Raw genomic sequence first — 25,817 nt, forward strand, 5'->3', positions numbered from 1 at the left:
ATGAAAAGTTAACATAATAATTAACAGACTAACTTAATACTTACTTCTCTGTGCCCAGCAATTTTCTGATGAATATAGTTTTTTCTCTTAATATATGTGCAGGAATAATCCAAACCATATTTTTGCATACACACATAAAATATAAGTGCTATTAAATAATGTTAGAGTAAGTGAATGTCAGTACTCAGTGAGTCACTTTTGACATTTTATCCTCCAGTGCAATTATGCTGACTCACTCAAGAGTAACTGATGCCCCCTCACTGACTGATTATAGCCTTTATATCCTTATCTTACTTGGCCTGTAAATGTAAATGAATGAGTGAGTGATCAGTTTATCTTTCTTAATCTATCCAGAACTGTGATGGAGTTCACAATCTCTGATTTGAGCTAATTACTCAGCAGTTCATCAGTGCACAGTCCCGGTCATCCTACACAGAACCGACCCGCTCAGCCCATAAATGTAAAGAACGTGCTGAAAAGAGAAAAGCAGAGCCGCAGGAGAGAGGCCAAGAACCTGGAAGTAAACGAGGCCACCCGATCCACACCAGCAGAATCACAGCCAGCCAAACAGAGCACTCATTGTCTGTGGCAGACACCACTAAGCTCTGCTCTTTGTCGCCCCCACCCACCTCCACACACACTGCCCTTCACTACAGCTAGCTGAAGGAAGAATTACACAACTTAACATACACTTAAACAGTGCTAGAGGGAAATCGTCAATCTACAAACTTTCCACTTTTTATTATATACAGAAAGAATGGCTTAAATATCTGCAAAACTTGTGAAAGCTTTTTCCAAATTTCATTTTTTGCCTCATAAAAAAAACACATTAAAGAGACTAACCTAAATATGATACTGTCTTGATTTAAAAACGTCAAACCTACAGTCCTCCTGTAATTTCCCTGGGACAATAATGTCAACACAAATAGTAAATAAAGACACAATGACACATCTTTACAAACAGTAAGACACACACACACACACACACACACACACACACACACACACACACACACACACACACACACACACACACACACACACACACACACTCATACACATAAGTGGGGCTAGCAGGCAGCATCAAAGGCTGAATAATTCAAAAGTGGAAATGCATGAGTGATGTGGGACGATTCATTTCCACACCTTTAAAAGGTCTCTTTTAGTTCCAGCACCAAATACACTGAGTGGTCTCTGCAGTTCAAAGCCTGGCATAGATCTGGCCTTCCCAGTCAGGCTCTTTGGGACAAGAGTGTCTTTATTCTGTGGCAGGGGCACCAATGTTGGTGGTTGGGATCCCACACCTGTGTTTGCTCCTTACCCAATAATTGAGAGCTGAATGCTATTTTGAGCCCGGAGTACAAAGTGCCTCACTCATGAGGAACTCGGGGTGAAGAATATTGGCTTCCAGTTTGATGTGGGTGGAAAACCTGAATGCCTGCGGATTAGCCCAGCAGGGTGCAAATATACTCAAGACCATATGAGATAGAAAGACGATGGAACATCTACTGTACATGCGGCTAAAACGTGACATTATTAACATCTTTCATGCTATTATGAAAGTTTTCTTTGAATTGTGTATTGTAGTGCGGTAATTAAAATACAGGAAAGGTCCATGCTCCAATTCCCACAATTCCTTGTGTCCAATTTTTTACTTTTATAAAACAGAGGCAAACATTATTTGTGTACTGGAAGAAGTATTAAGACCTTTTACTGAAGTCCTGCATTCAAAATTGCATTTAAGTAGAACTACGGAAATATAATACATTTAAAAGTAAAAGTATAACAAGTAAAAATACACATGCTTAATAGCTTCTTTATGTTATATTGTTGTTATTGTAAGTAAGAACAAGACATAACAACATTTGTATCTCAAATCTAGAACTAATTAAGGAATTGGTAACTACAGACATTGAATAAATGTTGTGAAGTAAAAAGCGTAGTATTTTAATCTAGAATATGGTGGAGTAGAAGTGTTGGCAGCAAATTAATATATTCAAATAAAGTTGTATGACTGAAAAATCCTACTTAAATAAAAATACAGAAGTATTAGTATCAAACTGTTATTAAGGTATTAGCTTGATTTACTTGTGACATATTGGATTATGTGAAATTCTTTAATTAAATAAAACCATGTGAGAAGTTTAGAGAGAAAAATAATAATTTGGTTGAGCTGTTAACATCTCATGGAAACCTGAAATGTCACTTCAACTACACACTGATGTGTTGTAAGATGCCAGAAAGGGTGTAAACCACTGGTTTAATCTTTAACATTGTGTTGTATTTTTAAACCTGGTATCCATTGCATTAAATCTTCATCTTAAAAAGTAACTGGCTGTCAAGTGAATGTAGTAGAGTAGTAAGTAAAATATTTCCTTCTGAAATGTGGTGGAGTGGAAGTATAAAGAAGCATCAAATGGAAATACTTAGGAATAGCAATATACTAATAGTAAAGTTCAAGTACTGCAATTGTACTTACACACAGTATTTCAGATAATGTACTACACTTTCCACCACTACCATCGTAAGAAATCTACTACACAGCAGAATTACAGCATATGCTTTGCTAATGCAATAAACTAGAGGAATATTAAAAAAAAATTCAAAGACAAGCTTAATAAGCTGACTAAGTGGGGATAGACAATATGGAAACGAGCAAAAAGAAGAGTGAGTGTAAGCCAGTGCACTGTTCGTCAGTTTAGTGGAAGGTCAGTCCAAGTGCAAGGAGAACGCCAAGTCAAAACAAACACTCACTTTGGCTTCTGATGGGACAGCACGCTCACTCTTTCCCACAATTCTCCAGAACAGCTTAATTCATAGTTACACAAACTAGGTGGTCATGAGACTCATCACAACAAAATGTTCCAGATGTAATTATTTTTCAGCAAAAAGTTTCACTCGCTCTGCCATATGTGATGCATGTTACATCTTTTCACAGAATGACAATGATAGATTTAGAGTTTAATTTCATGCTTCATGACAGCTCTGCACTGCCAGATCATTATGATATTAATAGGGAGGGTTGAAAATGTCAAAACATTTCTCAGTTGTCAAGCAACTTTTGCCTAGTTAAACCTTTAAACAAAGAGTTCTGTTACTAACCAAGAGAATTCAAATGGGAACCATTTTTACTTAAAATGTTAACTAGCTGGCCAAGCTGGCTGAGTAATTTATTACCAAGAGACAGGAATTTTGACAAATCATTCAGCTCAGCAAACTCGGCTGTGGCAAAGTTCAGCAATTAGACTCCTATGTAAAGAAGGTCTACTCCTCTGCATCGAGTGTGCTGGATTTATGTGCACTCTCGAGCTAGTGGGCAGGTTCAAAGCCCTGCATAGGGGAGCTGGTCCTTGACACATGGGGAATTTCACAAATTTGGTGGAACACACACATTTTGCAGTAAATCTGACCAGAGAATAGTGGTCTTTAGGGGAAAGGAGGTGGCCAGTGAGGGGAGTGAGGTGGAGTGTTGAGGGAAGGCATAGCTAAATAATCAACCCGAGATGGGGCTCAACTGTTTTCAAGTCATCTGTGATATGAAAGAGGCAGAAAAAAGAATAAGAGGCAGGACAACAGGGAGTTTTTTTTTTTTTACAGCCTGATTGCCAAATAACAGAATTCCAAATATCTTCTCAATGTTTCAAAACTGCTTCAAGAATACAAACTCCTAATGCAGCTCACACATGTTAAATTTTGACTCTCAGTCAGCCAAGCCTAAACCCTCTGTCAATATTTAGCTTTCTTTTAATGGGGTGATTTTATGCTACTGTCTGACCACAATGGCCAATGAGTAGCTGCTTTCTCAGTGTCATACTGAGTGTACCTGAGAGGTAGCTCTGGGTAAACCATTAGTCTGTGGGAGTTCATAAAGTGATAAAGATTCAAGACTATATTGTGTAAGATTTTAAGATACACACACTCAACTGTTTTTGCATATTACTAGAAAGTGATAATCTATTAGTTTCCACATCAGCAAAGCCATTTATGTTGAGACAAATTTTGATTCAAATTGTTCTGCGCATTTTTGCTCCAATAAATCCTGACAAATATGTAGTAAGGAGAGTTATCTGCATATTTATTTTGATTTCCTTCACTTAACCGCGTGAGAAAAGTACATCTTCTGATGGTTTGTGCCTGTAATACTCAGGCTTGACAACAGTAACTAAATTAAAGAACAACCTCAAAGGTTAGGGATATAGAGGAAATCAACCCAACGAAATGGGCCCAACAAAGCAATTACACAGAGGGCACCCAATTGGCTTGCACTGGCACTGACTATGAATATACAGTGGGTACGGAAAGTATTCAGACCCCTTTACATTTTTCACTCTTTGTTTCATTGCAGCCATTTGCTAAAATCAAAAAAGTTCATTTTATTTCTCATTAATGTACACTCAGCACCCCATCTTGACAGAAAAAAACAGAAATGTAGAAATTTGCGTAAATTTATTAAAAAAGAAAAACTGAAATATCACATGGTCATAAGTATTCAGACCCTTTGCTCAGTATTGAGTAGAAGCACCCTTTTGAGCTAGTACAGCCATGAGTCTTCTTGGGAATGATGTAACAAGCTTTTCACACCTGGATTTGGGGATCCTCTGCCATTCTTCCTTGCAGATCCTCTCCAGTTCCGTCAGGTTGGATGGTGAACGTTGGTGGACAGCCATTTTCAGGTCTCTCCAGAGATGCTCAATTGGGTTTAGGTCAGGGCTCTGGCTGGGCCAGTCAAGAATGGTCACAGAGTTGTTCTGAAGCCACTCCTTTGTTATTTTAGCTGTGTGCTTAGGGTCATTGTCTTGTTGGAAGGTGAACCTTTGGCCCAGTCTGAGGTCCAGAGCACTCTGGAAGAGGTTTTCTTCCAGGATATCTCTGTACTTGGCCGCATTCATCTTTCCTTCAATTGCAACCAGTCGTCCTGTCCCTGCAGCTGAAAAACACCCCCATAGCATGATGCTGCCACCACCATGTTTCACTGTTGGGATTGTATTGGACAGGTGATGAGCAGTGCCTGGTTTTCTCCACACATACTGCTTAGAATTAACGCCAAAAAGTTCAATCTTGGTCTCATCAGACCAGAGAATCTTATTTCTCATAGTCTGGGAGTCCTTCATGTGTTTTTTGGCAAACTCTATGCGGGCTTTCATATGTCTTGCACTGAGGAGAGGTTTCCATCGGGCCACTCTGCCATAAAGCCCCGACTGGTGGAGGGCTGCAGTGATAGTTGACTTTGTGGAACTTTCTCCCATCTCCCTACTGCATCTCTGGAGCTCAGCCACAGTGATCTTTGGGTTCTTTTTTACCTCTCTCACCAAGGCTCTTCTCCCACGATTGCTCAGTTTGGCTGGACGGCCAGGTCTAGGAAGAGTTCTGGTCGTCCCAAACTTCTTCCATTTAAGGATTATGGAGGCCACTGTGCTCTTAGGAACCTTGAGTGCTGCAGAAATTATTTTGTAACCTTGGCCAGATCTGTGCCTTGCCACAATTCTGTCTCTGAGCTCCTTGGACAGTTCCTTTGACCTCATGATTCTCATTTGCTCTGACATGCACTGTGAGCTGTAAGGTCTTATATAGACAGGTGTGTGCCTTTCCTAATCAAGTCCAATCAGTTTAATTAAACACAGCTGGACTCCAATGAAGGAGTAGAACCATCTCAAGGAGGATCAGAAGAAATGGACAGCATGTGAGTTAAATATGAGTGTCACAGCAAAGGGTCTGAATATTTATGACCATGTGATATTTCAGTTTTTCTTTTTTAATAAATTTGCACAAATTTCTACATTTCTGTTTTTTTCTGTCAAGATGGGGTGCTGAGTGTACATTAATGAGAAATAAAATGAACTTTTTTGAATTTAGCAAATGGCTGCAATGAAATAAAGAGTGAAAAATTTAAAGGGGTCTGAATACTTTCCGTACCCACTGTATAACAACTCGTTAAAATTCTTGAAAACATGTAACATTTCTGTGATTAATGAAGTAATTCAAAGATCCAAGATAATGGCAGGACTCTCGCGCTTCATGACATGTGGTTTAATGGTGCACTAAAAAAGTTTTTTACAATCCCACTGCAGTGAATGACTACAATATATAGTGCCTGCGGATGTTTTACAGGGTTGTAAGATCAATATGCCAGGTGTTGATTGTTTTCTCTTTCGAATCTCATTTTCTAGCCTGTAAAAAAATGGCAACACCATCACAAGGATATTTTGAAGAAGAGCAGTGTTATTTAAACATCTACAGTCACAATCTGTTATTTATTGTAATCCTTAGGAAAATCTGCACGGTGCACACATCAGTCATTAAAAATGATTACATTTAGATAAGATATTATATGTTTGACAATTCAGTAATCCTAAGAATAGCATTGCATATTGTAGCTTTTGCTCTTTTGAATTTGATGTTTTTAATGATTTTTCAAAACAATGCAAAAAAATTGAACACCATTTATATAACTAAAAGGATACTGAAAAATTATCAAAATTCCTGAGCAATAGTCTCAGTTATGGTTGGTGTGATTTTTTTTTTCCAGTCCTTGTCAGCACCTTCAGAAGTTTCTTATTTGTTTCACTTTGTTTTAGTGAAGGTATCAGAGTCTCAGTCTCAGCTTGGGTTTTGTCGCATAAGCTGTAACAGTGAGTGAAGTCAGAGCACCAGCAGGCTGGTGAAACACAGGTTCAGTTGCTGCCCGCTCTACAACCATGCAGGGTATTATGTTGTGGACTGGACTATTTTCAGTGACCTCTTGTTAGCCCTGCTCCTAATGAAGACCAGGCCGGCTGAAAATGCTTAACACACACACGGATGCAAACATAGAAAACACACCACCTACGCAGCTTTTTTTTTTTTAAATAAAATGTACATTTCATTTTTATACATTTAAAATAAAAATGTTAAACGTTTTAACTGAACCACATTTTTTATTACTGATATATATCTTACACCCTACATATATATATTCACATGCACAGTAGGCATTTTAGAATTGCCAGTTGTACACAGTAAATGCTGTAAAACTTTCTCTTTTGAGAATTGGCTCTCCAAAAGCACAGGAAGATATGTGTGAGTAATATTTCCTGCAACAGAGTTGTGCTTGGAAGAAGTACAACCACCAACTGCAATAATGGCTAAACAGAGAGCCCTTACAGAAAATGTTATCAAATGTCAACATAAATTAAAAGTCAGCAGAAAGTCCAAAGTAAACCGATAAACAACCCCACAAATATCTACATATTATCTTTGATTTATTAAGCAAAAAAAAAAAAAAAAAAAATACAGCACACATTGCCTCTTCAAAATTCGCAGAGACATGTCACACAGAAACTGCTCTATTCATATCTACACACCACTGTACACAGAAACTGGCTTTGTAGTTTTACATTTTAAAGTAATATTTAATAAAAAAAAAAAAAATGTTAGGATCCTTCTCTAAAACCAGAGCTAATAGCAGGCTTTAATTAGTTTAATGCTAAAAAAAATTTGCAGGTGACCACACCAGAGGTTGCATGTGTTTCAGTTTGCATATGATTGAAAGAACCATATGGAAAACTCCAACTCCATTCAGGGCATTTTATTACCATTTAGTGGCAGATAGTTGTTAAAGGCACTTGACGAGCATTAATACATTCACACCTTAATTGTTTATTCGAGCAGAGGGGTGGTTCATGGTAATCATGTCTCTCTTGTTTATTTTAAGGTTTCTAATGCTGCCAGTAGTCTCTGACCGAGGAAAAACGGAAGGTGAAGATGAAGAGGGACCATGATGGAGAACTGAGGTAAAAACAAAACAAAACAAAACACTGTCATATTTTATAGTACAAGCAGCTGAAAAGTGAAAACCACATAAGCTTCCACTAGTGTAGACTTACAGTGTAGACTTAGTGATGTAAGACATTATCAGTAGGGAGCACCTGAAGCTAAGGACAGAAGGTCTAAGGTAACAGGGTGTTGTTTGCTGTTCAGATTATAAAGCCCCTTGAGGCAAACTTGTGATTTGTGATACTGGGCTATAAACAAAATAAACTTGATGTGATTTAGGCTGTTTAATCTAGCAGCCTCTGATGCGTACGTGCATGTGAGTATGTGTGAGAGAGAAGCTGCTGTCATTATCCAAAGACGTTTTTGTTTTCCTCTTTACACAGCAGAGCAATATCATGGTCTCTGAATTCTCAGATCTCTTTAGTGCAGTTGACGCAGTCATTTTTGATACATTACGGCAACGTATCTGTCAGAGAAACTGAATCTTTGTATTCATGCTCCTGAGCAATAACTACACTGGAACTTCTCCATCACTTAAATGCCAATGCTGCAGGCCTGCAAGGTGTTGACACAGATTTTCCAATGGTCCTCTTGATTGTATTCTTTTGGAAACAGACACACTGGCACAGACTGCAAATATTTTGAGTAGAGAGATAATCTAATTTGAGATAGGATGGCATCCAGATGACGTGGAAAACAAAGTTCATGGGAACATTGATTAAAAAGGAGATATGTCTTTGGCAAACTCCTAATCATTAACATCTTTTAAAAAAATGTTGACTCGGTCACACAAATCACAGCCCGGTCACTGCTATAATCCATGACTTCAGAATGATGTCACATACAGTATGTTTGACCTAGTCCCTTATCCCCTGCAGGACAAGAGTAGAGGGGTCATGGCTGTAGGACACACACTCATGTCTTTTCAGCCAAGGTACAAATCATGGGAGTCGACGTCAGCCTTCATTTACTTGTCAGGCGTGGAAACAAAATAGATGAGAAATGAAGTGCTGAGACTGGCCTGACCTTGTGGATGATTGCCGTCTAAATAGCTAGGGCCGAAATTGGGCATTTTACACCTTGGCAGCTGCCCAAAACACAATTTGTCCCAGTTTAGACGACAACATGGCCTGAATAGCATGCCACGTCAAATACCAGTTTCCTGGGAACTCTCATATCCCACTTCGTATAGAACCGTGAGCAGAAAACTACAGCGTTCATCGGAAAATTACATAAAATCAACAGTGATAAATCACTCTGCTTGACATGCTCATGGTAGTGTTTACATTGAAAGGTAGTACAGAATTTTTTGTATTTTTGAAGTATATTCTCTCTTTCAATAAAAACCCAGATATGAGTACAGAAGAATGAGCTATTGCTAAATATCTGTAATAAATCTCAATACACATATTAATTGAAAGGTATACGCACTTACTTGCTGTTTAACTAACATTTTTCAAGGCCTATTATATTTCTGACTTTACGTGCAACCCATGTTATATCATCCGCTTACAAAAGAGTAGGTTTTCTGTAGGGACAATAATAGCAGCAATCCCGATTGATTATGCAATAAATGGTTGTGGCACAGATGGAGGAGGTATAAGACAGAGTTTAGGGGGTTTGCGTAACTTAAAATGTGGGTACTGCAGTACATGGCGATAGTAGTTGGAAGTAGGCAGCACCGAGCCACCATTTTGCTGGGAAAGCTGAAGTTTGTCTGGTGGTGGTGCCAAAAGAAGCTCAAGAAAGGAGTCTATCAACATTTTTGGAAATATGTTTAATGGCATTTGCTGTGAGTTAGGAAGGAGGATAGATACCACACTTAAATTGAACAATGAAGCTACAGACAACGGTTGGTTAGCTTAGCTTGCCGTAAAGTCATTAGAAATGAAACAACTAGTTTGTCCACCAAAACCTGTAACTTTTCCTTTAAAGACTTCAGTTTTTATATGAATTAAAGCTGGTGTGCAGGACAAACATATAAATAATCATCTATTAAATTCAAAACCCTGCCAAAAAAGTCAACGCAATGCCAATTAAGCCTATGTCGCGGGTAAATGTTGCTGTATTTTACAGTATACACAGTTTTTAAATTGTGGTGTCTGGTGAGACATACCCATGCTGGCCACATTTAAGCACACTGGCCATGCTCAATGGGTAGAGCAGGCACAAAGAGAGGCTTCCGGCTAACTTCTGTTGGGATCAAAAATGTTACCTCTAGACTCTCCAAATGCAATTAGACTGAATCGACAAATTCTAATCAAATTGTTTTTGTAGTGTTTCTGCCATCTAACTGGCAGAAGAGGGTGGAGAAAGTTTGGCATTGCAGGTTTAAATACACCAGATACAATATGTGAATTGACCTTTAGATTTGCTGGTATATTTTGTTTCCTTTGGACAGCTAACTGTTACCTCTCTCCAGTCCGTATGCTATTTGTAGAAGCCTACAGATGTTAGCATGAATCTATTCCTTTAAACCAAAGCTTTTAAGATAACAAATTTGCTTTTAAAGCATACTTTTCCTGGCAGTATTCTTCTGTAGCACAGTTCCAATGAGATTTACCCATCCAGAACAACCCATTGTATGAACCACAGGTATTTGGGGCTGCTACTGTAAAGTATACTGTATGTGGCCATTACCTCAGTTATTTTGTTAGTTTAGGAGTTTAATCCAGAGGTGCACCTCAGCAGCATCTGCCAGGGGCTGGTGGGTTTAAGACACTGAGCAGGGATCACTTATAATGGAATCCAATCCCTAGCTGTCTGTTTGAGAGGGCTGGAACTAATCGATCAGTAGAGAGTATCTGTGAAAGAGATGTTCAGAGGGGCAGCTTTGACTGCGCTGGAGCCAGGAGGGCTACTGTCTGATGCCCCAGTTCTGGCATTACAGAGCAGAATTACCACTTGATACGCCAGTCAAGCTTGCTTTGATGCAAAGTATGGTGAGATGTGAAATAGTGAAAATGGGACATTTATGTCCCGACTTCTAATTTTGTCATCTCTGCTGAATTAAGGAGCTATCATTTATTCCCCACATCTTTAAATCCTCTGTCCATGTCCGTCTCCTTTTCACTCTCCTGCATATTTTATATCAGTTTCTGCGTTAAGTCCTTCCCCTCTGAACTCAATCCCCAGTCTGGCCCTCTGCTTGAGCCCCTCAGCTGCTGGTCTGCTCTCACACTAACCCCCTTGTTTATATCGGGGACGCAATTAAGTCGAAGCCAAGTAGAGGAGTCCCAGAGAGAGAGGCAAGAGTGCAAGCTTGTGAGTCAAATTTCAACTTCTGCACTCAAACACTCCTCCCTTCCCCATTTCCCTCATTTTCTCTTTCCTTCCATCCCCCTGTTTCTGTCTCTCTCACTTTGAACATGCAGAGAAATTAATTTTGTTCTTCCTGAAAACAAAATATATAAAACATTGTTCAATCAACCTACAGTAAAGCCTTTACTTGCTAGATTTATTTTGTGTAGCCTAGAATGGTTCACTGAGAGAGAAATATGTGGCTTTAGATAGCCTGATATGCAGCTGAAAACTGCTAAAGCAAGACATTACCTCATCTCTGTGTGATGTAATTTCAAATGCAGATCTACTTATTCTACCCTTACCAATGCATCTTCATGCAGCCAAATATGAGCATAATTTTATGCACATGTTTGTGTTAAAATCACCTATTTAAAATATTTATTTCGCTTTAGACACTTCATTGCAATTTCTTTTTTCTTCTTTTTTGTCATGGAGAAGCTGGTTTGAGTGCTGAGTTCACATTCTCCACATGTGTGGTCCATCGGCCCAGGGGACCTATCCCAGAATCCCAGACACACGTGTGCAGGCAGAAGCAGTAGTGCAATACAGAGTAGATAAACAGTGCTTTTGCTGGCCACTGGGCACACTCCACATCTAAACAATGCCAAGTGAACTACTTTGCAGGAGTATATAGCAAAGCCAAACACAAATACTTACGTATTAGTTCATCTCAAGAAAATTATTTTAGAAAAAAAAAAACATTTCTCCACTTACCCAGACACAATATTTTGTGCACTTCTTGCTCGAGTCATAACATGCATTAATGGGAATTGCAGTTTACATAGGTGCACAAGCGGATATTAAATACGTTTGAAAACATCATTCCTTGATGGTTGAATTTAGTGTCAAGCACCTTGATTATTCTACTTGAACATTCCAGCCCAGCAGTGCAAGTGTGCCTCACTTTCACGGGGGAGATGCAGAAAAAACCCCAGGGATGTGTGCAGCGTTGACGGACAGGGGGATAAACAGAGGGATTGTCCCTGACCTCCCAACACCAGTCTGGAGGAAGACGAATAGCCCCCCAATGGGCCCTGAGCAGATAAAATACACCCTACCGTCTTCAACACCAGGTGTGGCAGCCATCAGGGGTGGCCTATCAGCAGGAGGTACAGAGAAGGGGAGGTAAGGGTGAGGGGGCACATTAGGAACATATCAGCAATTACTCTCTGGGTTTATTTTTCTTCCTGCTTTAACGCCTGGATACAAAGTTACATTCATCCTGGGTGTTGATTGTATCTTCAGGTCTAAGTGAGAACACTTTGCAGAGTCATTTGTCGATTATCTGATAATCCACTGAAACACATTAATGTTATGTTATAGCAACAAATTAAAGGTCCAGTAGTTTGTTTATTTGTCAGAGCTACGTTTTTCGTCAGTGAATTCTGTGGCCTTGGTGTTTAAGGTTTTAGTGCTTATCTGGGAAGTTCACTTCCATCTTTGCTGTTAGTGTACCCTGATTTGCAAATCAACTTCTTTATATAATTGCATTCACAGGGTCGAGGACATGTTTACCTCTTTTTCCAGGCCCATTAGGCACCGAGCGGCTATATCATATCTGACACAAGAAAAAATGGCCTCAGTCTGTTTAAGTCATGATCTCTGACTGCATGGGCCCCATATCTTCAGACTGGCCTCTGCAAGCATAGATATAAAGAGGGTTGATAGTCATTTATATGTCCTGAACAAGAAATGTGTTATGGGTGTAGACATCCCAAAGCCGAGACAAATAAATTGGTTCTGCTGTTGTTCTAGCAGTGCAAGAGGACAAAGCTTTTGAAAGCATCCATGTGACCACAAAATATTCTGGAAAATAATTCCACAGATGTGAAATTTTAGTCTACATAATGACATTTTATTTCTTATGAAACAGCATATGCTAATTCTGTCAAAATAGTCTCTTGTGCATTGTAAAGTGTCAAAGTGATCCTGAATAATAAAAGAAAGAGGCTGTGTGCAAGAAGAGCTCGTGTGAAAAAGGGAAGCCCAGACCTCTAATTTCCTGTGTGAGCATTTGCCGTAGAACGGGAAGGCCAGCCCGCTCTGCGGCTATCAGGAATCAGCCCAATAGTCCCCCAAGCCACCCCTGCCCCGCCGATACCCTCTCTCACCCGCCTCCCTTCCTCTCAGCCCAGGCCCCAGGGCCACTGTGGGTTAATCTTGCTCAGCCGTGACCAGAAAACAGAGTGATATCTTACTCATCTCATCCCCCTCTCAGTCATCATGCAATAAAGTATGCCTTGCAACCCTTGACCTCACAAGCCAGAACAACCCACCCTCTAGCACCACCACCCTGTCAACCCCCACCTAGGGACCTAGAAAGCAAAGAAAAAGTCACATAGGTTGAAACCACAATTAACAGTTTCAGACGCATTGTCACTGCCAAGGTAGAAAGAGTTTGAAATTCACGTATAAAAGGCAAAACTTTCCATTTTATATGATGCAATTTGTGCTGTACACTATACAATAGAGAAAGTTCCAATTCCAGTGGTTTCTTTCATTATATCTTAAATGTTTTGTAAAGATACTCTGTTGTAACCATAAATTTATATTATTTGAACTTAGTTTATTTTTTAACTGTTAGTGCTAACAACTGCTGGCCACCTAACATTGTCTACGCATAATGCTATGGAATCTATTCTTTTACGTGTTTTTATCTCCAGTTAACCCGTGAGCACATGTATCTCTGTCATGTTATCCCGTACCTTTCTCCAGAGAACTTTTACATTCTGCAACATCTGTCCTTTGAGTTCCTTGGGACAGATACAAAGTTAAGTAGACAAAAACATACTGCAAATACATCTACTGTTCCCCGCCTCTATCCCCACCTCTACTTAGGATATCACACCAATACTATCTGACAGTGAGGACGTGAGAAGGACAAAGGGCATGATAAGTGCAATATGACTTTACCACAATTACAAGAAAGACATGGACACATGTGGAGACCTTTGTTGCCCCATGTCAGTGTGTGTGCAACTGGCTGTGTGCAATGCAAGTTCCATGCAACCTCTTTTCAGTTACCTTGTGTGTGCATATGTTGATATACATTGCATGCATATGTGCGTGTGTGCGTGCGTGCGTGTGTGCGTGTGCGTGCGTGTGCGTGTGCGTGTGTGTGTGTGTGTGTGTGTGTGTGTGTGTGTGTGTGTGTGTGTGTGTGTGTGTGTGTGTGTGTGTGTGTGTATCTGCAAAAAGAGAGAGAGAGAGCCCAAAGCTGCTCAAAAGGGTTCAGGGCTCCCTTGCTCCAGCACATCTGGGCTTTATATCAGACCTTTAATTAATCCTGAGTGAAGGCCAGGCAGTGACAGGCTGACTGGGCAGGCTCCAGTCCAGGACAGGACCTGATTTATTACAAGTGAGCTCCAACCAGCATTGATTTATTTCAGACTGAGGAAAGGGGAGAGTTGAGGGGGCTGTGTTTAAGGGCATTGGGGGTGGACACAGAAACAGCACCGTTAGACACTAAAGTTTGAGAGTGACTGAGAAAGGTGAGTAATAGACTGATAGGCCAGGAGTGAAGACAGGGGAGGTGTGTGGCTTTGGGATGTGTTACTTTAAAGGCAGGCTTTGCATATTGGTTGAGGTTTATTCTTACTGTTGGTGAGGCACTGGAGAGAGGGAGAGAGAGAGAGAGAGAGAGAGAGAGAGGGATGATGAATGGAAGAATGGAAGAGGGAGAGATTATGAAAGTTGAAAACCTCTCTCCATCAGGTGGGTTATGTTCCCTCCCAGGCATGTGCTGTCAGTCAGAGTGACTCCTCTCGCCTTATCTCCCCACATAGGGGGACTGTAAATCCTCCTCTGCTCATTTGATTTAATCATGACAGTCATCTGAACTCAGCAAAACACAGGAAAGCTTAGCCCATCCCCCTCCTCACTTCCCTCAGGATGGAAGGAGGAGTATGTAAAAAGGATGTTCTTTTTATTATCTAACACAAACATCAATTGGCCAGAAATGAGCAGCAGTGTTGTGGAATTTGATAGCTGTGTGTTTGTGTTTGCCTCTGTATTCATGTGTGAGTGAGGTTATATTACTGACTCAGTAATTCTTCTCATGTGTAATGGATACCTAAGTGTAGCAGTGTTTTTATGAGCCCCTGTTGCCGTGTGCATCAACATGCTTCCTTCTGATAAGAACTTTATGACAGTCAACTTTTACACCATTAGACAGTTGAGAAATTGAAGATCAAAAGTATAAGGAAGATGTTCTTATTTTACACAACAAAAAATATAATACACTCATGCACTTCTTAGAAGATTAAAATTTTAAAATGAACACAATGTTTTAGAAAATCAGTAGTTTGTTAGTATATCTAGTTTTAGTATTACTCAAAATCTCATTGAACTTTTTATTATTCTTAAGCTTTGCAAACTATGGGAAGAAACAGGTGTCGATTTTGAGAAAGAAAACGTTGGGCTACTAAATACACATTTTGGTCCTGGCTACTAAAAACTCTGAGCCTTCCATTTTAAAATATTACATTCTTGAATCTTTTAATCTCCTCTGTCATTTATGCTGCTCTGCCTTTTTACTGAGGACTGGTTTTGAATCCAGCAGTCTGCTGTGATTAATGGGCCTTTTTAGCACTATCGTCTAGATAGTCAATTCCCAAAATACCTTGGGGCATGGGGACACATCATTGTTGTTACAGGGCTGCCACCCCCAAGCCCCTTTCCAGCACTTCCTTTAACTACTAAATACTTGGAAATACTGTATAAGTGTTATCGCTTTTTTTTTTTTTTCCATTAACTGTCCAGTCAATTTAATTATTAGCAACTTTTGTATGTTGAACTTTTTAGCTTAAAGAAGCTGAAGCCTATTAAAAGTCAAGAGGTGCTGTCATACTTGTAACTTGTGCAGATCACACTGTTATCAGATTCAAATTAATGGCTAAATTAGTACAATCCCCATATTCAGTTTGGATTGTCTGTTGATGATTATTATTACCATTAGGATTATTGCGTATTTTTAATTTGAACCAGCATCAGACTGAAGGAAGTATTGAATTTAAGACATTTGAATCAGCACAGAGCATTGCATCAACTGCATTTAAACAGTGACGCAATTATGCAAAAGTGAACAACTTTTGTAGTTAGTGACTCTCTTTCAAGTGAGCTGGACCAAACCATAACAATTTGCAAATTGATTTATGATTATAATGTCATAGGTGTAGAAATATAACTAACTTTTACAGTCAGATTAAGTGAATATAACTCCTCATATGTGAATGGTAATATGTTTTTTTTTTTTTAATGAATACATTAAGACCACATTACGTGGTGGTGGGACGTAATGCTGTCCATTAAATAACGTGTCTGCTACTTTTACAAGAAAAATTGTCAAGCTGCTCTATGCCTAAAGCCAGCTGGCCAGAGGCTAGTTGGAGAGTGAACTAAGGACTCATGGGAAACAGGAAATACCCTCACAGCAAAGAACAGACATGTCACTGCCAACATCTTTCAGTTTCAACAGCAGTGCTATAATAAAGTGATTATGTTTGACTGGTTAAGGATATATCTTTCAGTGTCAGAGCCTAAGGAGGACACAATTGAAAGAAAAAAGTACAACCCAGTGGCCACAGCCTGAATTGTTGCATTATGAATTTGGTCTAATAGTCAGCAGGGTTCATGTTGTCCTGAATCTTCCCGCCAGCACTTCACAGTTGCCAGAGGGGAAACCGAGCAACAGAGTTTAAGCTCTTGCCAAGACTGGAATGAGCTGGGGCTGTTTGTGAGGTCGAGGCTGGGGCATTTGAGTACCGCAGACTCATATCTCCCTCCCTATCCCCTTCCCTCAAACAGGCCAAAGACGGCCACTTTCAGTGTACCCATGGGGAATGGGGAATTCAGCCTGCCACCCCCAAAGAACATATTTTTAAGCAAGAGCTCTTTTCATTGTCATATAATCGCTAATATTGCAAGGAATGTGCTTTTTATAAATGGAAAATGGTCAAAAAAAGAAAATAGAGGGAGTTGTTTTTTTTAAATCTTTTACTCAAATATTCTTGTTTTGATTGTGGTGGTTTGTGACATTAAAGACAGGAGTGCTATGAATACCAGCAGCGAACTGAGACTTAAGAGATCCTCAAGGGGAATTTCAGGGATCCATTTTAATCACACTCAATAAAATGTATTTTGACACCTTAGCTGTGTTGGAGCAAATATTTTGAGGCCGATTGCAATTGCAAACCTATATTCCTTAGTCCATTAATCATGAAATTGACTCCACTTGTCCACTAAACCTCTCTCCCAAACAGTAACTGACCAATCCAGGTGGATTTCTGGCATGTTTAAGCAATGTGTATGCTATGAGAAATTTCTCAAGTACATTAAGAGTTTCAGTGGTGGTTGCTTTTTGTTACCAAAATATATAATAGTAAAAATTATGCAAATTGTAAGGAATTTATTAAATAATGTATTGGACTGCTCCAACATAAGCTATAGAAATGACCATGCACAGCAAACTAGTGCTAAAGTCAAATCCAAATCTAGTATTACTTTCAAGCAACCAACATTCTTCACACAATTGCACAAACTTACGACCCCAGCGAATGCACGCTTTTATACTCCGATGGAGGTGATCTCCATTCTTAAGGAGGCAATAGGATAATTAGGCTGCATTTCATTTACCTCAGAAGTTCAAGTTGGAAATAACTTCACACCCAAGTTGACTGCGTTCCAGTACAAGTCAGAAAATGGCCTCCAGTCATTGTTAGCAATACCAGTTGACAACAGTACATTATGCTGTATATTTTTTTTTTTTTTTTTTTGCTTTAGTGTTAGGAAATGTATATTCTTCATCACTCAAATCTTTATTATCTTTTCCATCACCACTGTCTTCATCATCTACATTGCTATTGACCCCATCAGTATCATCATCCCTACCATCATTATAATTATCCATCCTGTCATCACCATTGTCATTAACCCACCAGTGTCTGGTGTTCGTTTGGTAACAGGCTACACAAATAGTTGGTTTGTTCTCCTCAATATTACCAAGACCATATTTCTGTTTCGGTCACTTTTACATGCTTGAGAAATCGTGTAAATCACATTTAAAAGTATATACACCTCATTATACCACTGAAACTCTAATTCAGCAAAGTGCACTGGAGAATATTCAGACCTCATTTGTGGTGTAAACATGTCTTTACTTATCCAGATTAACTCTGCGGATCAGATTACCCTTTCCTCCCCAATGTCCCTCAACAGCCAGTTAAGGAAACCAACTCCAGTATCCCAAAGCAACTAGTGGCCCTACAATATTTTCTCTTAATTAGATGTGTTTTAAGTCATTACAATCTATTTTATTCCATACTCATGTTACAGCAGTTAAGCATTTTCTTGTGTATGTTACAGTGAAGTGCGTTTGGCCCGTTTGCTCGATGTCTTGTGAAGCCCAAGGCCACAAGCAGCGAGACCTGTCCATCAGTGGCAATTATTAGGGGAGACCACCGGTGAACCAGGGCCATTTGGCAGGCCTAATAACAACGTGAATGGGAGAGCTGAGGGACAGGAAGTGCAGCCAGACAGGCCGGTGCTGAGAAAAGCACTTTTCAGAGAGAGAGGCCTCCTCAGAAAAAAACAATGACAAGGCCTATTTCAGCCCAAAACACTCTTGTGGCTTACTTCCAGATGACAATAGATCCCTCGATGCTTTTGCTCAGAAACAAAATTCTGGGAACATTAACGATGTAAAAGGCTAAAAAAAAAAAAAACAACGTACAAATGCTGTAAAATCAGCCACCTTATTTTGTAAAACTTAACAGAAGCAAAACATAAAAACAATTATGATCACACCAGTGTCAATAGGGTCTTCCACTCCTGTAATCCAGGTGCTTGGTTGGAACCAAAGCCAGTTTGACAGTGAAGATTTGGGACCCCACGGGTTTAACTGCCCATCAACATGGGAGGCTTTCACTTTACAGCCCGGGGTTTATTGCACGACAGCTTAAACGTAGCTCAGGTTTCACGCAGGACTGTTTCACCATTGTGCTTCTCCCTTATCCTGACTGGAGTGTAAATGGGTGAAAGAGGCATCTTGGCTCAGAGAACCAATATGAATGTAGTGTAATTTTTTTTTTTTAAATAACAAGGGGTTGACACTTTAAGTAATCTTTAACCTGAAAACTACACCAAGCTGATGATTTCAACAGTCATGAAGTAGTTAAAGAGAATCTGATAAAAAAATCAAATTGCCATTTGTGTGTCTTTACTGTTTGACAATGTGGCCCACTATATGAAGCCATGGTGAACCCAACATGCACTGTAAAATACACTTTCTGGGGAACATCCAAAGTGAAGTCTAAATAAATAATGTGAAGGGATACATTCCAGGAAAAAGTCATTCTCATATTCAAAGATATATGAATTGAGTGGTTTTGCACCTTGCACAAAATAGAAGGTCACATATGTCCAAGCTATAAAAATCTAATATTTTCAGCCTATACCAGCCTATAAATATCAGTAGTTTGCGGGCTCATTTAACAGTTTATTTCCTGTGATATGTCTGTGTGAAAACACTGAAAGCCAGCAAAGTCATTAGTGGCTCTGACATCAGACTTGTGTGAGGCCTGGAATAACTCCTTATCTGGTTAAATGGACCAATGGCTGAGACAGATTTACTGTTCAGCATAAAGGCAGCACTGAAAAAGGAGACATTACACCAGTGTTTTTCAATCACTTTGAGCTCTGTAATTGCACAGAAGGGAACAAGCAGCAAAGTGATACCCTACCCTACTAAAGGAGTCACAGTTTAGGAATTCCCAAACTGTCATCTCAAACAAAGGTGCATTCATCTCTTGGATATGTAACACGGCAGCATACTGTGCATTAATTGATTGCAAATATCAAATATTGGTGTGGAATTTCTATTACAGAAGATAATAAAAAGTTTGCTTTGTGAATAATCATAATGTTTTCATTTTTTTATACTTGGTCACTAAGAAACAGTTCTGCTTTGAAGGTATTGCTCAAACTGTTTGTTATATCTGGGGAGCTCATTGGACTGATGTCAAGTCTGCTGTGAGAGACTGAGGAAAGATTAAATGAAATGATGCTTAGCTGGATAAAGATCCAAATCTGCAGCCATAACGCTGACCACTGCGACCATCCACCATAAAAACAGACACCGTTTTTTATTTTCCATGAAACCTGTTGAGACAGAGACGCTAAAACTAACAAACACAATCAGAGAGTTTTACCTAGATTTACAGAACCACAGTATATGGCCATTTAAAATTTGGAGTAACTATATAGTCACAGAGAGTACAGGTGCTGTCTCATCTGCTTTAAGACTATAATCTCTATACAATCTGGGCCAGTCTGGCTTTACTTTCTCACCTGTTCATCTTTCATGATATAGTTGACAGACATTCACAGTCGACAGCAAAGGTATATAAGTGATCCTCAAAGGGTAAATGTGCTATAGTATATCATCAAAATAACAAAACTCACAACATAGACACCTTTCTAATCAGTCTGTGGTACTCAGGCCCAATCCCCCTTTATTCGTAATAAACATGTAAATATTAAAAAAAAAAAAAAACTAAAATTGGCCACAGATATAAAGTTTCAATGTATCGAAAGTACAGTGCAGACATTCATGGTTATGAAGGAACAATGCAAAGATGTGGCTTACTGATGTGTTTTTTATATGTTTTGAGAGACAACAGAGCTCTATGGCACAGATGAATAAGCTATACCAGGCTGTAGCTATAAGCTATAGACTTATCCTTAAAGACCTAAATTTATAGAACAAAACAGAAAGGAAAAACTAATTTAAGCCATCTAAAAATGATGCAGCAATTCAATAAAATTCTTAGAACAATGACAACATTAACCGTCAACCTTGTCAATATAACAGCTTTATTCCCTGCTGCGCTCTGTGACGTAAATTGTATATTTGCCTGACCACTTTTTGTTTCCTCTGCAGTATTGCTATTTGGAACAAAAGTGGGTGTTTTTGGCACTGCTGAATTCTGGGAATTTTGGAGTTGTTGTCTGAGGGTCTCAGCAGTTCTAAACTCCCTCTTGGCAGAACTTCATAGAAGGACTCATGCAGCTCAAATATTTCGGCTTCAAATGATCTAGAAAAACACATTCCCACTGGGTGGCTAAAAGTGGGCGTGTACGTTGTGTGCACTTGTGAAGGATGAGGTTGTGTGTGTGTGTGTGTGTGTGTGTGTGTGTGTGTGTGTGTGTGTGTGTGTGTGTGTGTGTGTGTGTGTGTGTGTGTGTGTGTGTGTGTGTGTGTGTGTGTGTGTGTGTGTGTGTGTGTGTGTGTGTTTATGAGCTGTTCAGTGTAAGACTTTATTTGTCTATAACTTGTGAGTGTAGTGAAAGCTTCAGATCCTGCCAATTTCAGATACTCTTCCCAAAGATTTGTCTCTTGTGCAGTGATTATTTTCTTGATTAAGTGAACCCAAACAAGCTCTTTTTCTGCAGATGAAAATGAAAATGTTTTAGAGGGAATGAAATCACAGACAAAGAGATTAAAAAGCCATTGTAGCCTCACATTAACTATTCCAATCATGGGAGAAAGTCCAGAAGCCTCGTCATGAAAAGTTAAAGCTATACATTTTAATTTCCATGACCCTCATCCCGCCACACGACACATACTTGTAAGGTAAATATCAGTGTTTGGGCTCATAGCCAAAGACAATCTGATGGAATTTAAGTTTATCAACGGAAAATGTACAAAGTTACACAATTGGCTTTGTGAGGTATTTGTTGGGTGGTTAGTAAATCAGAAGCTATATTGCTGTAGGCCTGTAAGACCACCCTGGTTTTCAAGCTCCTAAAGCTTACCCACAGGCCAGAAAACAACCAAGCCGCCCAACTGCTGAACTCCCATTCTCCTTACTCGATCAAAAATCTGAAAAGAAAAGTCCACGGGCAGCGCCAAACCAGAGAATCAAGCAGCCTTAACTGCACTCTAAGGCCACTAAAGAAGCTGATGATATTAGATCTAAGGTATAAAAGTTTTTATCCTTTTTTTCAGATTTTATTATACTTTTGTAGATGGAAAGAGGGCAATAAATAAGTATTTTAATTTAAAATGTAATAGAATTGAGCTTGTGAACCTAGAAATAAATGGGTAGTATGTCGTTGTCTTTAATATGTTTAAATTATTGCAGTTAGGTTAACATAATCATTATTTCTCCCCTTTATGAGCTATGCACAAAATATAATTCAGTTTGCAAACAACAAACTCTCACAGAATGTCACTGATCCCTTTGAACATTATATTAGCAGTTCTTTTTAATAAGTAATTATTTTTAGCCAATACTTTTAATCATTGTTGTAGTTAGATAATTGTGTATTTCTTTGACGGCACCATAAAATTTGTCAAAAGCTATAATTCGTTATGTTGCATTTCAAAGGAAAAAAATAATTAGTATTTTATATAACACTTAGTTGTATGGGATTAATAATTATGTGGCTTGATGTAGCATAAATATGTGTTTGACAATTTGATTGGACAGCTCAATAAAAAAAGAGCAGATACTGAAAAAATACTGAAAATATTATATGGTGATTTGGACAATTGAAATCACTATAGAGAGATAGATATAAGACACGTCATTTACATTTCGCACTCTGCAAAAGCGGATACTTTATTTGCTTTCAGTGTGAGTTGAACATATTTACCGAGTTTAACATAATACAATTTTAATAAAAATGTTTATCCTGGAAAACAACAAAAACATTAGATGTAAAAAAAAATTTTTTAAAAAAAGTATAATCTGAAATGTGATCAGTCCTGCACAACAAAATTTAATATTGTAGTATCATGTCTTTGCAAACTGAAATAAACTGAAACTTCATGAATTTGAATAATCAATATATGAGTATCACAAATGATAAATATAAAATATTTGCCATCAGTGTTCCTATCGTCCTCAGTTTAAAACAGTGAACTCAGTCAAACCTTTTGCTGTTTGCTGGCTGGCGGTGCTGATTTGTTTGTTTTATAGGCTTTAGCTGGAGGCCTTAATCACAGCCATATGAATAAGCCAATATATATATGTAATTACAATTTCCACTGACAATTAGACATGTTGATTTGTTGTAGTGTTTGATTGTATTTCCCAGGCAGAAATAGGAGTGACACAAAGTACTGATTCTCTTACTTCAAAAATACAGATTGCGTTTCACCCACAGTTCCCATAGCAACCTGCAGTTGTAATAAAAATACAGGTGAGAAGACCTGGGAGAGCTCCTTTACTCACTGTATATAACTAAATGTCTTGAGCTGTGATTGAATGTGCCAGCCCCACGCTGACCACCTCCCATGGGTAAAACTGGTAAACAGGCCCCTGTGCGAAAATTGAGAAGATGAAGTAATTTCCTACTCGTGGGCTATGAATTCTGGCAACTGTGTGGCACTGTACCTCCCCAGCATTTCTGGAGACAGTGATGTCATAGCTGTTACCTCAGCCCAACAGGCTAAGTGCTGTAAAGTACCCGTGAGGCCACAGGCAGGTGACTCTTAGCATCACTAGTGGCCCCAGCTGGGCTGTAATAATATCCTGACTTTTCATAAATACTTTCCCTCAAGACTTGTATTTCTCAGATTGAGACAATTATGTGCCTAAATGTTAAAGTTGTGCTGCATGGAGACTCTTAATCTTGCTTTCACACATTCAGTTTGTCAGCACTAATTTCAGTTTAAAATAAATGTTCCTGAATGTTTTAGGTGTGAATTAGTATGCTCAGATTACTGTGTATAAACTTGAAATTAAAATTTTTGTTGGAAATTCCATTTATTCAGTGCATTCAAATTTGTGTTTTCACAATGTTTACAGAAAATATCTCTGGTCTCACTGAAACACTCAAACTTGTTATTCCTCTTTAAACTTAATGGCAGTTTACAAATATACCATCATTACGTCACATAGACTGACAGTGACATGCTGGTCTTGGTCTATGTATTCACCAAGTTAAATGATAAGATGCGCTCAAATTGTGATACTTGTTTTTGATTGGTTTTCTTGTTTAAATTAACACCGCTTCTGGTTTTAATAAAAGTTTGACAGTAATCAGTTTTGAGTTGTGTTGAAACTGTTCAGCTTTATTAACAAGTTTAAAACATTTGGTAGAAAAGTAATCAAATCTGTTAAAATACATTACTTTGATTGAAATAGTTACATTAATTATTAAATTTGTAACAGGGTAACTAGTAATATGTGACCTATTACATTTCAAAGGTAACCTTCCCAAGACTATGTATGAGCACATTTTGTGCTCCACACACTGTTATTATCACTCTGTGTTTTACCTCCAAATATAGTGGTTAAGACAATCAGGCTGAACTGTTTTTCTTTGGATTTTGTTTGAACTCTGTTCCCATGTTCCAAAATCTTAGCAATTACATTGATGAGTACAAAATCATTATCAAAAGTAATGTTGGCCAAAACTGTGAAAATGAGGCTCAAGTTGTGACAAACTGGAGAATGTTTATAAGACTACTGCATTAAAATAAGAAATTGCGTATATTCGTCATATGAGAATTACTTTGACCAACCTTCATTTATGAGGTTAAAACTGGTCATCTCTGCTGTGCATGCACAGGCATGACTCCTTTCAAAATCCCACACTGAGTGGAGTTATCAGGTTTGCCTGATCCAGGCTGGTCTGCTATTGCCATTATTTACAATGGCTCCGCTCGGCTTGAAGGGTGCAAAGTGCTTCTAATAAACGGTTTAGGGTTTCCTCATCTCCCCGCTGCTGGCCAGCCGCTTTACAAAAGACCATCAGACTACTGACAGTAAATGGGTGAGCTCGAACCTTCCAGAAGCAATAGCTGTGGAGTAGGTGGAGCTGGGGAGGCAAGTGGGTAACAGATGCATGTAAGTCAAAATAGACAGACAGACATAGAGTATAAATAACAGGCAAGCCGTGGCATCCATGAGTGAAACAAGAGAGCTATTAGGTCTTGCTGAAAGAGCTCTTATGTGGAGACAAGCCAGGCGATAATATTTCACAGGTAGAGAGATGTCCACATCATGATAACAGCCACTAGCAGAGAGGATGAGTAGGGGATGAGTGAGAGGTTCCAGGCCTTCGGTGGACCACCACCCTCCCTCCCCCCCATTCACGGCTGAGAGGAGATATCACAGGGGCAGGGAGTCTGTTATTCTCATGGCTGCCTGGTTCATCAGCAGATTCTTATCATGCCTACAGACCCGATCTTAACTTAATTCAGTGTCACACACGCCTGAAAGTTCCTTAAAATGCTTAAACTGTGACCAGTAACGTCTCTCCAGGTCAGATTTAATTAGGAAGGTTGGATGTGTACGTTGGAGTGGCAGTGGTGTACTGTAGGATGATGACTGCCTGGAGAGTGGAAATCTTATCCCCCATCAGGCTCTTCTCTATACTGTAGTCAAACACGTTTCGCGTCGCCGTCATACACTGCCGTTAACGCTGCATTTAGCCAACAAAGAATATGAAACCTTATCGTCTCCTCCGGTTTATCGCCTCAAAACATCAGTTGGTTATGGAATGAGAGGTTTCAGATTTGTTAGCAACGGTGTCATCTCCATTCATGAGAACTCTAAACTCTTCCCCTTGCCCACAATTTTATGCTCCACTCAAACTTCTAAAAGTCAACAGCTTTTTAAAAGCAGCATTTTCATCTTTACAGAATTACTGCAACATTTTCGGAAACGTGTGTATTCACTTTCATATTTGGTGAAAGCTGAGATGAGAAGAATACTACTCTTCTTGTCTTTAGGACTAATACAAAGTGAAAG

This window comes from Brachyistius frenatus, unplaced genomic scaffold (genome assembly GCF_029030835.1).
Source record: "Brachyistius frenatus isolate BFR_SWC_R1_liver_20210118 unplaced genomic scaffold, ASM2903083v1 Contig_12, whole genome shotgun sequence".
NCBI lineage: Eukaryota > Metazoa > Chordata > Actinopteri > Embiotocidae > Brachyistius > Brachyistius frenatus.